At 41.9% G+C, this 19358-nt stretch overlaps 1 long non-coding RNA gene across 1 annotated transcript in view; it reads right to left on the bottom strand.

Annotated features, from left to right (window-relative positions):
- Nucleotides 1-10697: 10697 nt before the first annotated feature.
- Nucleotides 10698-19358, bottom strand: part of LOC109276651 (uncharacterized) — a 34079-nt gene continuing 25418 nt past the window's right edge. Inside the window, exon 5 of the long non-coding RNA XR_008424534.1 lies at nucleotides 10698-10937. This is a non-coding gene — a long non-coding RNA (uncharacterized LOC109276651). The remainder of the gene's footprint in view (nucleotides 10938-19358) is intronic.

The following is a 19358-nucleotide window of genomic DNA, read 5'->3' as shown; positions in this document are numbered from 1 at the left end:
ACACAGTGACCTCTACGGAGAGAGATACAGCAGAACTGCCACCTTGGAGTCTTCAGCACAAAAAAAGGAGATTCTCTGTGGCCAAATGAGCTCTCAGGAAAGCACACTTAAGTCCAGAAAAGACAAATATATAATCAGACATATGCCTAAAAATATATAACAGAAAATTACATAGAAATAATTCAAAATAATAGAAAAATGGGGCACCTGGGTGGCTCAGTCGGTTAAGCGTCCGACTTCAGCTCGGGTCGTGATCTCATGGTCTATGAGTTTGAGCCTCACATCAGGCTCTGTGCTGACAGCTCAGAGCCTGGAGCTGCTTCGGATTCTGTGTCTCCCTCTCTTTCTGCCCCTCCCCTGCTCATGTTGTCTCTCTCTGTCCCCAAAATAAATAAAAACAAAAACAAAACAAATAATAGAAAAGTAAGTTCAGGGGATCAGCATAAAACAAACCAAAGTAGATGAATGGGAGGTTCTCTATATTATACACACACACACACACGTCCCTGTATATATTATATGCATGGCTATATATTATGTAACATACATTATATTAATTGTTGTAGTGCTACAGTAATATATAATCTTAATTATACCAATATGCTATGTACTAAATAGTAATAGAATGATATATACACATAAAATAATAATATAAAATAAGGAGTCACAAAATGGAAGTAGCTCAGTCTGCACCCACCGAGGGTGGCCTGGGGCTGTGAGGACAGGTGTCAGAGAGGCAAACTTCTGGAGCGAACCGGGCAGGAGAAAAAGGCCTAGAGAACAAAGGAGATTCTTCTCTGAGGTGGAACAGGTGCTCAGCCAGTGTTCAGACGAACAGAAAAGAAGGAGCCGCCCCTTAGGAAGGGTGCTGTCTGGGTGGATGATGGGGACTGTGTGCATCCCTCTCCTGGGAGGACAAGCTTCGGCCAGTTAGGAACTGGGGGAAGAACTGATGACCAAAATAAGTGAAATGATAATAACAAAGTCCTCAGTGATGCAAAAGAACATAAACCTCTTGCCCGGGCAAAATTCTATAATGACAATCATCATTTTATGGTTTTTAAAAAGTCCTCTCTGCTATTTGATGAATTTAACTTCAAAATGGCTTAGGTGGTTCAGGATGAAGAGTTGATGTGGGTCTTTGGGCAGGGCCCTGCAGAAATAATTCTTGGATGCAGAAAAGTCGTCTTAATTTCACTCACACCAAAGATGGAATCAACTCACGTGGCATAGTTTTACCATTTAAAAAAAGGTATTTTGGGGGCGCCTGTGTGGCTCAGTCGGTTGAACGTCCGACTTCGGCTCAGGTCATGATCTCACAGTTTGTGAGTTCGAGCCCCGCGTCGGGCTCTGTGCTGACAGCTCAGAGCCTGGAGGCTGCTTCAGATTCTGTGTCTCCCTCTCTCTCTGCCCCTCCCCAACTTGTGCTCTTTCTCTCTCTGTCTCTCAAAAACGAATAAACGTTAAATAAATAAATAAATAATAAAAAAGGTATTTTTTAAATGTATCCCAAATTCTATCATGAAAAAAACATTGCCGCAGCATAAGTCCCATTAAAAGAATAACCCCCTCCCCGCCAAAAAAAAAATGAAAACCCCATTTCACAAAACGGGATCTGGAGGACTGCAAGACCCGCCAACGTTCAATGTGAGGAAAAGGCGGAGGGAGGGTCCCCTTGTTGGTGGAAACCCGGCTCAGCCCCGCTCTCACCTCCACCCCCCTCCCGCCTGCATTTCCCGCTCCCAGTGCAGCGCAGAGGCCTGAACGCCAAGCAAGCGGTTTAGCAGCGCCACCCGGTGCCAGATTCACAAACCACAACAAGTTTTCACCTGAAAGGCTGTAACTGGAGGCCTCCTTCTGAAATTCGGCGCAGGCACTAACTTCTTGCCTGGGGTTATTTCTGGAGCCCAAGAAACCTAATTCCAGCACACTTTTAAGAGTTCTGTACAGGAGAGGAGCCAAGATGGAGGAACAGCACGGAAGTTTTTTGTGTGTGTCGCGTCCGTGAAATGCAGCCAGACCGACACGAAACCATCCTACACACCTAGACAACTGATCGGAGGATGAACACAACAATCTGCACAACCCGAACCACAGCATTCAGCAGGTACGCGGCGCAGAGAGGTGAATTTGGGGAGCGAGAAGCCGCTGAGGATAGGGAACCGCTTTTGCGGGAGGAGAGAGGACGGAGACTGGGGAGGGGGGGAGAATTCGGGAAAAGCATCCCTCCCCAAAAGCAGCTGGAGAGAAAGTGGAAAATTGGAAACGGCCGCAGGGACTAAACTCAAAAGGGAGAAAGGAGAAAGGAGAGGGTTTCAATTCCACTAAGACCGTAAACAAGGGGAGCGCAAAGGCTGCCACTCCGCAGCTCCCTACCTGGCGGTGCTCTGGTGGGAAGGGCGAATCCCCAGGAGCAGAGTGGAGGCCGGGAGGTCCTCGGGCCACACGGGGAAAGGCGGTTCCACTGCCGGAAGGACATTTGGTGGAGACTGTTGAAGCCACCTGGTCCCAGCAGACCCCAGAAAATGGCCACATTCGCTGGTGCTGGAACAGGGTCGTTGGGGGTGGACCCTGGTGCCAGATGTGTTGTGATTTCCCATCATCCCTGAAACGCTGCTGCTGCCCTAGCTCGCGAAGTTTCTCTGGGCCGGGCTGGCACCTCGGCGCAGTCTCGGGGCACCAGCAGCAGCAGGGTCCAGCGGGCGTCCCTGGGTGCAGCCGACATTCGGCCATTGCTCATTTGGCCATTGGTCGGGGAGACCCTCCCGCAAAGGGGCGGAGCGGGTCAAGGCCGCAGTCCTTCGGAAGTAAGGGGCCGGGGAAAACAGCCGCGTCTGAGACAAAACTCGGGAGAGAGCTGCTGCCTGGGGCCCGGTCACGGAGAGTGAAGAAGCAGGGAGTGGACGAGAGCTGAAGACGGAGGACGGGTGCGCGACTGCCGATCTGGGAGAACAGACCGGGTAGCCGGGTGACGCCATTTTTACGGCTCCCGCGCAGGCGCATACGCACCTACGAGCGCCGCAACACTCCACCCCAGTAGGCTAGCAGCGCCATCTAGTGGAGACGGGAGCCGTTACACAGAGCCCCGCCCAGTGGGCAACCTTGCTCTTCAAGGACACAAATCTCACCGCTGGCTTAGTTTATGGACTATAAAGAGCTTCATGATCTGACTTCTAGGGGAAAACGAAGTAATTTCAGTCGTATTTCAGTCTGTTAGCAGGTCCATCTATTCAATTTTCTTTCTTTTTTCTCTCTTTCACACTACTTTTCTTTTTCTTGAATACAGAAAGAAAAAATTCATTTTTATTTTCAATTTTTATTAAAATATTTTTCGTTAATTTTTTTACTATATTTTTTACTTTTGTGTAAACTTTTTCAAACTCCATCCTACTTCCATCATTTTATTTTAGTCTACCTCACTGTACTCACCTTTTCAAATTTTCAAACGATTTCCTTTTTTTTCTTTTTTCTCTTTTTCATTTCTTTTCTTTTTCTTGAATGCAGAAAGAGAAAAACTTCATTTTTACTTTCAATTCCTATTAAAAATATTTTCTTTAATTTTTCTACTATATTTTTTGCTTTTGTACAAATTTTTTCAAATTCTATTTTACTTCCATCATTTTATGTTAGTCTACTAGAGTGTATTCACTTTTTCACATTTTCAATTCCTTTTTTCTCTTTTTCCTCTTTTTTGTTTCTTTTCTTTTTCCTGAATACAAAAAGAGAAAAATTCATTTTTATTTTTAATTTTTATTAAAAATATTTTTCTTTAATTTTTCTACTATATTATTTACTTTTGTGTAAGTTTTTTCAAATTCTATTTTACTCCCATCATCTCACTTTAGTCTACTTCAGTGTATTTATTTTTTCAAATTCTCAAACGATTTCCTTCCCCCCCCTTTTTTTTGGTCTAATCTGTCAAACCACTTTCAACACCCAGACCAAAACACACCTAGGATCTAGCATCATTTATTAGATTTTGTGTGTGTGTGTGCATGTTTAATTTTTTAATTTTAATTTTTTTAAATTTTAATATTTCTACCTCATTAATTCCTTTTCTACCTTCAAAATGACAAAACGAAGGAATTCAGCCCAAAAGAAAGACCACAAAGAAACGACAGGCAGGGATTTAACCAACACAGATACAAGCAAGATGTCTGAACCAGAATTTAGAATCACAATAATAAGAATACTAGCTGGATGGGGTGTCTGGGTGACTCAGTCGGTTGAGCGTCCGACTTCGGCTCAGGTCCTGATTTTACGGTTTGTGAGTTCGAGCCCCACATTGGGCTCTGTGCTGATGGCTCAGAGCCTGGAGCCTGCTTCGAATTCTGTGTCTCCTTCTCTCTCTGCCCCTCCCCCACTCGTGCTCGCTCTCTCTCTCTCTCTCTCTCTCTCTGTCAAAAATAAATAAACATTTAAAAAAAAGAATACTAGCTGGAGTCGAAAATAGATTAGAATCCCTTTCTGCAGAGATACAATAAGTAAAAAATAGAATGAAATTAAAAATGCTATTACTGAGCTGCAATCATGGATGGATGCAGCAGCGGCAAGGATGGATGAGGCAGAACAGAGAATCAGCGATATAGAGGACAAACTTACAGAGAATAATGAAGCAGAAAAAAGAGGGAGATTAAGGCAAAAGAGCACAATTTAAGAATTAGAGAAATCAGTGACTCATTAAAAAGGAACATCAGAATCATAGGGGTTCCAGAAGAGGAAGAGAGAGAAATAAGGGTAGAAGGGTTATGTGAGCAAAGCATAGCGGAAAACTTTCCTAACCTGGGGAAAGACACAGACATCAAAATCCAGGAAGCACAGAGGACCCCCATTAGATTCAACAAAAACCGACCATCAACAGGGCATGTCATAGTCAAATTCACAAAATACTCAGGCAAGGAGAGAATCATGAAAGCAGCAAGGGGGAAAAAAAGTCCCTAACCTAAAAGGGAAGACAGATCAGGTCTGCAGCAGACCTATCCACAGAAACTTGGCAGGCCAGAAAGGAGTGGCAGGATATATTCAGTGTGCTGAATCAGAAAAATATGCAGCCAAGAATTCTTTGGCTAGCAAGGCTGTCATTCAAAATAGAAGAAGAGATAAAAAGTTTCCCAAACCAACAAAAACTAAAGGAGTTTGTGACCACTAAACCAGCCCTGCAAGAAATTTTAAGGGGACTCTCTGAGGGGAGAAAAGATGAAATATATATATACCAAAAGCAACAATGATTAGAAAGGACCAGAAAACACCACCAGAAACTCCAACTCTACAAGCATGATAATGGCAATAAATTCATGTCTTTCAGTACTCACTCTAAATGTCAATGGACTCAATGCTCCAATCAAAAGACATAGGGTAACAGAATGGATGAGAAAACAAGATCCATCTATATACTGTTTACAAGAGACCCACTTTAGACCTAAAGACACCTTCAGATTGAAAATAAGGGGATGGAGAAACATCTATCATGCTAATGGTCAACAAAAGAAAGCCGGAGTAGCCATACTTATACCAGACAATCTAGACTTTAAAATAAAGACTGTATCAAGAGATGCAGAAGGGCATTATATCATAATCAAAGGGTCTATCCACCAAGAAGACCTAACAATTGTAAACATTTATGTGCCAAATGTGGAACAGCCAAGTATATAAATCAATCACAAACATAAAGAAACTCATCAATAGTAATACCATAATAGTAGGAGACTTCAACACCCCGCTCACAGCAATGGACAGATCATCTAATCAAAAAATCAACGAGGAAACAATGGCTTTGAATGACACACTGGACCAGATGGACTTAACAGATATATTCAGAACATTTCATCCTAAAGCAGCAGAATATACATTCTTCTCCAGTGCACTTGGAACGTTCTCCAGAATAGACCATATACTGGGACACAAATCAGCCCTAAGTAAATACAAAAAGATCGAGATCATACCGTGCATATTTTCAGATCACAACACTATGAAACTCGAAATCAACCACAAGAAAAAAATTGGAAAAGTAACAAATACTTGGAGACTGAAGAACATCCGATTAAAGAATAAATGGGCTAACCAAGCAGTTAAAGAGGAAATTAAAAAGTATATGGAAGTCAATGAAAATGATAACACCACAACCCAAAACTTCTGGGACACAGCAAAGGTGGTCATAAGAGGAAAGAATATAGCAATCCAGGCCTTCCTAAAGAAGGAAGAAAGATCTAACCTTGCGCCTTAAGGAACTGGAAAAAGAACAGCAAATAAAACCCAAAACCAGCAGAAGACAGGAAATAATAAAGATTAGAGCAGAAAGTAATGCTATCAAAACAAAACAAACAAAACAAAACAGTAGAACAGATCAGTGAAACCAGAAGCTGGTTCTTTGAAAGTATTAACAAAATTGATAAACCACTAGCCAGTTTGATCAAAAAGAAAAAGGAAAGGACCCAAATAAATAAAATCAAAAATGGAAGAGAAGAGATCACAACCAACACAGCAGAAATAAAAACAATAATAGGAGAATATTATGAGTAATTATATGCCAATAAAATGGGCAATCTGGAAGAAATGGACAAATTCCTAGAAACATATACCCTACCAAAACTGAAACAGGAATAAATAGAAAATTTGAACAGACCCATAACAGGTAAGGAAATTGAATTAGTAATCAAAAATCTGCCAAAAAACAAGAGCCCAGGGCCAGATGGCTTTCCAGGGGAATTCTACCAAACATTTAAGGGAAGAGTTAACACCTATTCTCTTGAAGCTGTTCCAAAAAATAGAAATGGAAGGAAAACTTCCAAACTCTTTCTATAGAGCCAACATTACCCTGATTTCAAAACCAGACACAGACCCCACTAAAAAGGAGAACTATAGACCAATTTCCCTGATGAACATGGATGCAAAAATCCTCAACAAGATATTAGCCAACCAGATCCAACAATACATTAAAAAAATTATTCACCACGACCAAGTGGGATTTATACCTGGGATGCAGGGTTGGTTCAATATCTGCAAAACAATTAACGTGATTCATCACATCAATAAAAGAAAGGACAAGAACCATATGATCCTCTCAATAGATGCAGAGAAAGCATTGGACAAAATACAGCATCCTTTCTTGATAAAAAACCCTCCAGAAAGTAGGGATAGAAAGAGCATACCTCGAGATCATAAAAGCCATATATGAACAACCCAAAGCTAATATCATCCTCAATGGGGAAAAATTGAGAGCTTTCCCCCTAAGGTCAGGAACAAGACAGGGATGTCCACTCTCACCACTGTTATTCAACACAGTATTGGAAGTCTTAGCCTCTGCACTCAGACAACACAAAGAAATAAAAGGCATCCAAACCGGCCAGAAGGAGGTCACACTTTCACTCTTCGCAGATGACATGATACTCTATATGGAAAACCCAAAAGATTCCACCAAAAACCTGCTAGAATTGATTCATGAATTCAGCAAAGTTGCAGGATATAAAATCAATGCACAGAAATCAGTTGCATTCCTATACACCAACAATGAAGTGACAGAAAGAGAAATCAAGGAATCGATCCCATTTACAGTTGCACACACACACACACAAAAAACAACTGTAAAATACCCAGGAATAAATCTAACCAAAGAGGTGAAAAATCTATACACTGAAAACTATAGAAAACTTATGAAAGAAATTGAAGAAGACACAAAAAAAAAAATGGAAAAAGATTCCATGCTTCTGGATAGGAAGAACAAATATTGTTAAAACGTCGATACTACCCAAAGCAATCTACATATTCAATGTAATCCCTATCAAAATAACACCAGCATTCTTCACAGAGCTAGAACAAATAATCCTAAAATTTGTATGGAACCAGAAAAGACCCTGAATAGCCAAAGCGATCTTGAAAAAGAAAACCAAAGCAGGAGGCATCACAATCCCAGACTTCAAGCTATACTACAAAGCTGTAACCATCAAGACAGTATGGTACTGGCACAAGAACAGACACTCAGATCAATGGAACAGAATAGAGAACCCAGAAATGGACCCACAAATGTATGGCCAACTAATCTTCGACAAAGCAGGAAAGAATATCCAGTGGAATAAAGACAGTCTCTTCAGCAAGTGGTGCTGGGAAAACTGGACAGCGACATGCAGAAGAATGAACCCGGACCACTTTCTTACACCAGACACAAAAATAAACTCAAAATGGATGAAAGACCTCAAGGTAAGACAGGAAGCCATCAAAATCCTGGAGGAGAAAGCAGGCAAAAACCTCTTTGATCTTGGCCGCAGCAACTTCTTACTCAACACGTCTCCGGAGGCAAGGGAAACAAAAGCAAAAATGAATTACTGGGACCTCTTCAAAATAAAAAGCTTCTGCACAGAGAAGGAAACAATCAGCAAAACTAAAAGGCAACTGACAGAATGGGAGAAGATATTTGCAAATGACATATCAGATAAAGGGTTAGTATCCAATATCTATAAAGAACTTATCAAACACAACACCCAAAAACAATACAGTGAAGAAATGGGAAAAAGACATGAATAGACACTTCTCCAAAGAAGACATCCAGATGGCCAACCAACACATGAAAAAATTCTCCACATCACTCATCATCAGGGAAATACAAATCAAAACCACAATGAGATACCACCTCACACCTGTCAGAATGGCTAACATTAACAACTCAGGCAACAACAGATGTTGGCGAGGATTCGGAGAAAGAGGATCTCTTTTGTATTGTTGGTGGAATGCAAGCTGGTGCAGCCACTCTGGAACACAGTATGGAGGTTCTTCAGAAAACTAAAAATAGAACCGCCCTATGACTCAGCAATTGCACTACTAGGCTTTTATCCAAGGGATACAGGTGTGCTGTTTCGAAGGGGCACATGCACCCCAATGTTTATAGCAGCACTATCAACAATAGCCAAAGTATGGAAAGAGCCCAAATGATGTCCATCGATGGATGAATGGATAAATAAAATGTGGTATATATATATATATATACACACACACACACACACACACACACACACACACACAATGGAGTATTACTGTGCAATCAAAAAGAATGAAATCTTGCCATTTGCAACTACGTGGATGGAACTGGAGGGTATTATGCTAAGTGAAATTAGTCAGAGAAAGACAATCATATGACTTCACTCATATGAAGACTTTAAGAGACAAAACAGATGAACATAAGGGAAGGGAAACAAAAATAATATAAAAACAGGAAGGGGGACAAAACAGAAGAGACTCATAAATCTGGAGAACAAACTGAGGGTTAAGGAAGGGGTTGTGGAAGGGGGGATGGGCTCAATGGGGAAGGGGCTCTAAGGAATCTACTCCTGAAATCACTGTTGCACTATATGCTAACCAATTTGGATGTAAATTTAAAACAAGTTAAAAAAAAAAAAAAAAGAGTTCTATATAGGATGATTCACGAACCGTCTGAAGGCCAAATAGGGACCGGATATATATCATCACCGTCATCGTCACTGATCACTAAGTACTCCCTTGACCATGAGGGCACGTGCCCTAAAGATTCAGGTGTTTCCAAGTGGAAGCCCTCTCCTTTGCTGAGTGTGTTAATGCCCTTGAGTCTCTTCTTCAAACCTCCCCACCTTTACACCCTACACCTGAGGGAATAACCAAGCCTCACCCCAAACCCTTCTTGTGTCTTGAAAATTCTGCCACCTCAGACATCAGTTCAATCTCCAAGACGTTCTTTTTGGTCCAAATTTTGCTGAATTTGGAATCAGGAAAGGATGTGCCTTGGTCTTAGGGATGGAAAAAGGAAGTAGAAAATGGATTAGGGCATGTGGGTGGGCAGGTGGGCCGGGGCACGGGGCAGGTGGGACAGAGCCTGGAGAGAAAAACAGGTGCTTCAGCTTCAAGGCACCCCTCCATCGTATTTCCCCCCTAATTCACCTAAAATGTTAACACACTTGGTGCCTCAGAACTTAATTTTCTCCCAATGATCATATAGATCAACCTATACATTCCTTGTAAAAACAAAAAGTCCTTAGCTCTACTTGCAAAATAGTAACCCTGACCTCATTGTGTTAAAAGTAAATCTGACTTCTTCTTTTCTTGGTTTTAATTACAAATGGTCCCCACATTAACTCAGATGCTTCTGCTGATTCCAGAACAGATGGCCTTTTATTGAAGTCATTTCTCTCTGGTCATAATTTTCCCAAACATGTGACCTGTTTTTGTACAGAGAATACCTTAAAAAGGGGAACAAACTCAATTTTGGAATCTCTTCATCTTTCTACCCACTAGTTCCCCTCAACCTGCTTTTCACTTCCTCGAAGCAAGAATTATTTTTACCTTCGCCACAGCTCTCCAACTACTAAGCACAGCGTAACTCTCAGTGCATGTGTGTGTTGAACTAACCCGCAAAGAATGACAGTTGATGTGGAGGAAACTTCTTGATAGTGGCAGTGACAGAATTTCAGAATGGGCGGCCATGGGCAGGAACAGAATCCCTGGCTCTGGGGCTCCTTAAGAAGGGAGTGGATGTGAGGGCAAGAAGCGCCAAATCTCAAGAAAGGACTCTAGCTTCTCAAACAGTAACCTCTTTGGATAAATAACCCAGCCTGTGAACCGCCATCCAGTGCAAAGATGGTGGAAATGAGGAGGGGATGGGAGTAGAGGGAGAGACGTACAGGGAAGAGCCTGAAAGGAATGTCGGTCTTCTGCATGTGAGGAGACACTGAGTCAGAATGTTCAGAGATGCCTGTGGGTCTCCATGGAGAGTGGCCAGAACCGTCCTCTCTCGTGCTCTTGCCCCCCACTCTTGAAGATCTCCTCTGGGAAGGTTCCCGGGTGCTGCTGGTTTGCAATCGCCTTACTTCCTTTCTCTCCAGCAGGTGGCGCCATAAGATTCAAGATGCTTTGGAAAATCCTCAAGACCCCAATTCCTCTGAAGCTTGGTTTGGGGAGAAGAAGCCTCAACTCAGCTCCTAGACATAAGAAACGAACGTGTGGAAAACATTGATGGAATAAGCATGTATTGGCTAAGTTAAAATAGTTCGAGACTGAAGAGGTAGGGATAATAAGAGGGGTAAAGAGGTCTGTGGTGGCCTGGAGAGAGACTACACATTCATTAGACATTCATTAAACTGCCCTCATTAGACACTTTTCCTCCTTAAAGACTAGACAGAAGCATTTCAAAATGTTAATAGGTTGATGAGCCCACAGAACGTTTTTCCACTATTTTACCGACAAAATTTTCCAAATTTTCTGCACAAAGTAGATCTTCATTTCATACCTACCAAATATTAAATATTATTACAAAAATCTCTTTTATATCAATATTCAATATCTAAGTTATACTGGCTCTATTATCTCTGTTTGTAAGTAGTGAGTGTCAAAATCTGACTTCTCTTGGATGATTGGGCATGTTGGAGATCATTGTGCTCGTTGCTGTGGATATTATGCGTCCTGATGCCATATTGGTAAGACACACAGAACATGAACCCTTCTATCACCCACGCTATAGAGTTGTTTCCATGTCAAGCTTCCAGTTCTCCCAAGTTAAAGCATTTCTCTCATTCATCAAAGACATAGTCTAGAAAAGTTTTAAACAATGGGGTTACATGAATACTAATCCAACGGTATGAGGAGAGACCAGGGTTGGGAAATCAGTTAGGAGTCCGTTATCATGGTTTAGGAGTCAAAAGCATGATGGCAGTGAGTATTAAGGAAGAAATGGAAGCAAGAGGTATTCTAACGGATGGGTACAGAGGGTTTAGTAATGGATAAGCAGTTCAAGGGGAAAAGAGGAATCAGTAATGGGGACAAGGTAGACTGGGGCACCTGGGTGGCTCGGTCAGTTAAGCGGTTAAGCGTCTGGCTTCAGCTCAGGTTACGATCTCCTGGCTCAGGAGTTCGAGCCCCGCGTCGGGCTCTGTGCTGACAGCTCAGAGCCTGGAGCCTGCTTCGGATGCTGTGTCTCCTCTCCCTGCCCCTCCCCTGCTTGTGCTCTGTCTCACTCTGTCTCTCAAAAATAAATAAATGTAAAAAAAAATTTTTAATAGATTAACAGGATATGTTGGGTCATTAAAATAGCGTAACTCCTATTAGTGAATATAGTAAATGTTAATATTGCAGCAATTTGGGGTGGGGGGGCGCCTTGGTGGCTCAGTCGGTTAAGCATCTGACTTTGGCTCAGGTCATGATCTCACGGCTCATGAGTTCAAGCCCTGCATCAGGCTCTGTGCTGACAGCTGGGAGGCTAGAGCCTGCTTTGGATTCTGTCTCCCTCTCTCTCTGCCCCTCCCTCGCTCACACTTTGTCTCTCTCTCCTTCAAAAAGAAACATTAAACAAAAATTTTTTAATGACAGCAATGCCTTTATTTTAAAAAACATACAGGGCACCTGGATGGCTCAGTTGGTTAAGCGTCTGACTCTTGATTTCAGCTCAGCTCATGATCTCACCATTCATGAGTTCAAGCCCCACATCAGGCTCTGCAGTGACAACACAGGTCCTGCTTGGGATTCTCTGTCTCTATCTCTCTGCCTCTCTATCTCTCTCTCAAAAATAAATAAATAAACATTTTAAAACTATGCATATACAAATTATCTATTTGCAAAAATTAGAACTAAAAAATTAAGGGAACTCAAAAGAAAGGGTTCCATAGGATTTCCCTGGTCCCTGTGAACGTGACCTTATTTCAAAATAGGGTCTCTGCAGACGTAATCAATTTAAAATGATGAGTTCATACAGAATCAGGTGGGCCCTAATCCATTGTGACCAGAGTCCTTTTAAGACAAGAACAAACATTGGGGCACCGGGGTGGCTCAGTCAAGTGTCCGGCTTTGGCTCAGGTCATGATCTCACACTCTGTGAGTTCGAGCCCCGGATATAGGGCTCTGTGCTGACAGCTCGAAGCCTGGAGCCTGCTTCGGGTTCTGTGTCTCCCTCTCTCTCTACCCCTGCCCTGCTCACGCTCTGTCTCTCTCTGTCTCAAAAATAAGTAGTCCTTTAAAAAAGAATACAAAAAGACAAGAACAGACATAAAAACAGACACAGAAAGGAGACAGCCAGGAGAGGATGGAGGCGGAGAGCAGCAGCATGCTGCCACAAGTCAAGTCCAGAGCTATCGGAAGCTGGGAGACTCCTCCTCCAGAAGCATAGGAGACAACACGTCCTGTCTACACCTTGATTTCAGACTTGTAGCCTCCAGAGCTAGGAGGGAATACATTTCTGTTGTTTTAAACTGCCCACTTTGCTATGGCAGGACTGGAGACTAATACAGTCCCTCTTGAACGCTCAGAGCACGCGAGGAGAGGTAGATGTTTAGTTTTGAAGGCGGGGTGGATATTACAGGATTATGTCACTATGGAGAGCCACACGCCATGTAAAGTTACCCATGAAACAGATGGGGAGATTAGGAGCGTGTTGGTCCAATAACTCTGTGTACTTTTTCCTTGATAAGGGTGGCTGCTGCCCTTATCACTGTGTGATGAAGGCTGAAGCCTCGTCACCAGAAACAAAGAGGTGTTTGGCCAGCCCACGCTCCTAGCACACCCCATCCCCACCAAAGAAACACGTCCTAGGCACCTCAGTGTACCCCTTCCTCCCTGGTGAAGGCTGCTGGTGCTTGGAAGGCCAACAAGCTCACAGAATGTTCCAACATAACACGGGAAGACAAAAGACAAGAAGCTCATCTATAAATCGAGAATGAGCCAGCTGTGGAGACAAAAGGGGAAAAGGAGTCAAGTTTCAATAATATGAGATAACCATGACAAGCACGGATGTGTCCCGTAGGCTACAGTCTTCCCCACTCGAAATGTTAGTAAGACATTTGGCGTTCTCTTACAAAAAACCACTCTCCCCTTTTCAGTGTGGTAAGAGAAGCCCCAACATCCTCTTGGTTATTAATTAACAGGAAAATTTGAAGGTTGAGTTGTGTAAGTTTCCAGGGAAGATTATTTAACTTGCTGAGTATTTTTTTCCTAAGGAAGTTTTAATTCAGCAAACACGCACTGAACACTTACCTGCTGAAGAGACCAAGAACTTTTTTCAAGTCTCTGCTCTCAAGGAGTATGCACACCGGTGGGAGAGACAGACAAAGAAATAAATAGCTAGAGGATACTGACGTTTTAAAAAATTGCAGCGCAATAACGGTCCCTGTTGGGGGTTGTGATAATAATAACATAGTGGTAATAATAATGTCGAATGTACTATATGTTTTACATACGTTAAGGGAGCAGAGAGAAAAGTGTGCCCAGCTCCCTCTGGGGTGATAAAGGTGCCCGTCTGTCCCATTGGCAAGCTCCTATTCCTCCAAAGAGCCAAGGGAGGGAGAAAAGGGCCAGCAAGAGACCTGGAGCCTCAGGAATTCATGTAGTCTTTGCAGAAATGCCAACAGCACAGGAGATGATGTGGGAGAGCGGGACACGAGGCCGGGGCCGTATCTTGAAAATCTGTGTGTGAGCCTCATTCCCTGACCCAGGTGTTTCCAGACTGGTGTCCATAAACACATGGGGGGATTTTGAACTTCTCTGTAAGAACGCATGCATGCATGTGATGGTGCCTTGTTTCAAATATCATCTAAAAAACATCATATTAACATATTCTGACCATCTGGATAAACCACCTTATAAGAGAGCACTGCCAGTTATTTCAGGCTTTGCATTTGCATTTAGAACAACGTTTGCCCCAAGCAGTGCTTATTTGATTGTAGCCTGTCACATACTAAGTGTGGTGAACATTCAAAAACAAAAAACAAAAAACAAAAAACAAAAACAACAGACAAACAAAAGCCACATTGCCCAGTCTTTTTTGAAGCTAGCTCAAGTTCAAGCCAACAAGTCAGGTATGAGCAGAAGTACCTTGTGACAGCTTCCAGGAAACTTTCTTTAAAAAAAAAAAAAAAAAAAAGATGTCTATATGTGTTTATTTATTTTGAGACAGAGAGCGCGAGCCACTGGGGGAGGGGCAAAGAGAGAAGGAGAGAGAGAATCCCAGGCAGGCTTTGCAGTGACAGCACAGAGCCTGACGTGGGGCTCAATCCCACGGACGAAGAGATCATGACCTGAGCCAAAATCAAGAGTCAGATGCTTTACTCACTGGGCCACCCAGGCACCCCAGGGAACCTTTCTTAACAGCAAGGTGATTTTCTCTATATGTTCATAAGGTGAAGTTTACCACTGTGTTGTTCCAATGGCCCATGTCCTTATTGATTCTTAACTGATTCTGTTAATTACTGATACAGGCGAATTAACCTTTTCCACTGTGATTCTGGGTGTCTGTTTTTTTCTTATACCTATTTCAATTTTCACCTTATAAATATCAAGTTCATGTTCGGGGGAACAATATGAAAATATTTGGATCATCTCAGTAACCATCATTTAATAGAGAAATTTCACATGATTTCCTCATTTCTATTTGTATTTAGATTTATAACCATTTCAGTGCCAGTAGCGTTCTTTAAAAAAAAAAAAAAAAAACAAAACTCAGTCTTTTAATTAGAGCATTTAGTCATTTGTATCCACAATTCCTGATATATGTTTGGACTTAAATTTCCACCTTATTTTATACATTCTTCTTTCCCCATCTTTCTCTCTCCCTTTTTAGACTGTTTTTTCCACTGGCATTCTTATCCTGTACCAGTTTGTAAATCATACTCTCTTATTTAATCCTTTTAGTAGTTATCCCAGACATGGTAACATGAATCTTAGTTTACAAGGAATGTAATGTTAATAAGTGTTTTTATTCTTCTCTTGGACGATGGAAGAAACTCAGGACATGTCACCACCCTCCTCCTTTGAAAGCCCCATACTTTACTACTGTGCATTACATATCTTATTTTCCAAATCTCAGGTTTATAGAGCCTGTATTCATTTAGATGTACCCACATATTCATACTCTGCCCTTCATTCCTTCCTGAATCTTGGCCCTACATCTAGGAACATTTCCTTCTGCCTCAAGTACATCCTTTAGAATCTTATTTAGTGCAGAACAAATTCTCTGTTTTGTTCGTCTGAAAATATCTTTTACTGTGTATAGAATTTTAGGCTGAGGGTGCCTGGGTGGCTCAGTCGTTAAGCATCTGACTTTGGCTCAGGTCATGATCTCACAGTTGGTGAGTTCGAGTCCCACATCGGGTGAGCACGATCCCCGCTTTGAGTAAAAACACGAGACCCAGGTGAGCCCCGCCTCTCTCTCTCTCACTCTCTATCCCCAGCTCACTTGTGCCCTCTCTCTTAAAAAAAAAAAAAAGAATTTCAGATTGATAATGTTCTCTTTCAGGATATTGAAGATATCCCACGGTTTTCTGATTTCCGTTATTGCTGTTTAAAACTCAGCTAAGGGGCGCCTGGGTGGCTCCGTCGGTTAAGCGGCCGACTTCGGCTCAGGTCATGATCTCGCGGTCTGTGGGTTCGAGCCCCGCGTCGGGCTCTGTGCTGACTGCTCGGAGCCTGGAGCCTGTTTCAGATTCTGTGTCTCCTTCTCTCTCTGACCCTCCCCCGTTCATGCTCTGTCTCTCTCTGTCTCAAAAATAAATAAACGTTAAAAAAAAATAAAAAAAATAAAACTCAGCTAAAAGTGTACCTATCACTCCTTTGAATATAGTCAGTCTTCCCCTCAATCTGGCTGCCTCAAAAAAAAAAAAAATTGTAACTACTTGTTATGGAAATTTTAAAACATGTTCATAATTAGAAGGACTCATCTAATAAACCCTTTCATGCCCACATCCCAGCTTCAATAATTAGCATTTTTGCCACTTTCGTGTCCGCTCTTCCCACATATGCACACACTTAGGCACTAGTTTTAGGATTTTATTTTTACTGGTGTATTTTAGAACAGATACAAAATATTATCTCAGGTCTTTTCATCTGTAAAGCCTTCAATATGCACCTTGAACTGATAAGGACTTTATTAACATAAGAGCCAAGCCATTATCACAACCAGTCAAATCAGCAAAACCCCTTAACTCTTCTAATACCCATTTTCTGTTCACATTTCCTGCTTGTCCCACAGGGGCTTCTCACAGCTGGTTGGTGGGAATCAGGATCTAAAGAAGTCCACACATCGCCTCGGTTGTTATTTCCCTTAAGAGGATTTTGTTAGAAGCGGCCCTTTCTTGATTTTTTCTCCCCTTGCTATACGCTTGTCAGAAAAACAAAACGAAACAGATAATTCTTTAGAAAGACCCACATTCTAGATTTGGTGTTCTCTAGCTGTTGGTTAATTTCTTCACATTGCTATGAATTGTCAGTCAGACCTAGAGGTTTGATTGGGTTTGAGTTCAGAATATTTGAGGCAAGTGAATTTTTTCAGCGTATTCATGATGAATAAAAGGTTTGCTTTTCCCTGTTTAGCGGCTCTAAGATTAAACCATGGTTTCAAAGTGTGTCAGCTGATGCCTCCATTATGAAGTCCCCCCTCGACCTTCCAGCCAAGGTTTTAGAACCACTGAGGACTGTTGCCTAGATTTGTGACTTCAACAGAGACTTAAAAGCAATTGTTTTCTTACTGCTCTCGTTCCTTCTGAGCAAGTAGCTGCAAACCTTCTAGAAAACCTCTCCTCCATCTACTCTTTCAGTGTCCTAAAAATACAGTTTGTACAGGAAAGACAGCATAGATGCTGGATCCTTTCCCTCTTAATTTTCAGGACAGAAAATTAAGGTGCCTAAACCACCTCCAAACACAGTTGGTCCGTAGAGCCTTTTCAGAAGGATTCTTGTGGCTTTCTTCTTCTTCTTCTTCTTCTTCTTCTTCTTCTTCTTTTTGGAAAAATCAGCTTTACTTGAATGTTCATCCAATAAAATTCAATGTTGAGTATACAGTTTGAGGAGTTCTGATGAACGAAATATTTATGCAAACGCATCACAGTCAGGATTAGAACATCTCGGGACGCTGGCGGTTAAGCATCTGACTCTTGATTTCGACTCAGGTCATGGTCTCACGGTTCGTGGGATCGAGCCCCGTGTCAGGATCCATAGGGACAGCACAGAGGCTGCTTGGGATTCTCTTTCTCCCTCTCTCTCTGCCCCTCCCCCTCTCTCTCTCTTTTTAAATCAATCAATCAATATTTTTTATAAGATTAGAACATCTCCAGGACCCCCCAAAAACTTTTCTCTTGTCCTTTCAAGTCAATCTGTGCTCCCCACCCTGGCTCCAAGCAGCCTCTGTCTGCTTTCTATCACATTGTCTATGTTTCCTAGAATGCTCTATAAGTGAAATCACCCAGATTTAGTCTTTTCTATGGGCATCTTTCTCTTAGCATAATGTTTTTGAGATTAATCTATGCTGTTTCATGTGTTGGTAGTTCTTTTTATATGAATATACCCCATTTTATTTGTTAATCCACAGTTTTGTTGGACATTTTATCCTTGCATAAGTAGATCAATACTCTGCCAAAGACTCGAAGGGACCCCTCTGCAGATCTCCGGACCTCCTACCCCCTCCCGTGTATTTACGTCCTGTTTGGTACTCTGTTCTGTACCTTCACCCTCTGCAGCCTGCCCAAACCCCATTGTCTGGATGCTCAACTCAAAGGGACAGTTGGGCTCTGTCTTGGTTGCCCCTTCCTGAACCACAGCCTGAAAACTTCTTCTAGGCACTAATTTAGGGCAGGTACAGAGCTCACCTTGTTTGTATCTTATCTCAGGGGGATCACAAACATGCATTGTCTGTCCAATGTCTGAAAACAGTCGCTTTATATATTTTGTTCAGTCTCCCAGGTTTTTAAGGGAGAAGGGCAATTCCTGTAGAATTCAATCCTTCATGGTGGAAGCAGAAGCCTCCTGAATCTTTTTGACAAGTTGAAATTCGTTATTTTTTCAATCAACTTTACTGAGGTATAATCTATATACTTTAAAATTCACAGTTGATGTCTCCAGGTTGTTGATTTTGACAAATGCATGCAACATATAATCACCTCTATCTCCCCCAGAAAGTTCCCTCATTCCTTTTTGCCATCAGTCTTCATCCACACTTCTCAACCTGGGCAACCACTTATCTACTCTCTGTCACTACAGAGTAATTGCATCTGTCCTGATATTTTAAATATATAGAATCATTTTGTCTTTTGTAACTGGCTTCCTTCACCAGTATCATGTCTGAAGATTTATTCACGTCATTGTATGTAACAATGTTTTGGCTTTTTTATTTCTGAGTACATGCTTTCATTCCTTTTGGTTAAATACCTAGGAGTAGAATTGCTGGGTCTTATGTAAGTATATGCTAAATTTTATGAGAAATTGCCAAACTCTTTTCCAAAATGGTTACACAATTTTACATTTCCAGCAGCAAGGCCTAAAAGTTTTCAATTGCTCTGTATTATCACCAAGAATGGTTTTGCCACTTTTTAAAACTTCAATTTAATCTCAATACTGAATATAAGTGGTGAAGGTAGACATCTTTGCTT

Source organism: Panthera pardus, unplaced genomic scaffold (genome assembly GCF_024362965.1).
Source record: "Panthera pardus isolate Hobbes unplaced genomic scaffold, ASM2436296v1 HiC_scaffold_21, whole genome shotgun sequence".
Classification (NCBI taxonomy): Eukaryota; Metazoa; Chordata; class Mammalia; order Carnivora; family Felidae; genus Panthera; species Panthera pardus.
This window is presented reverse-complemented; position numbering and strand designations above follow the sequence as displayed.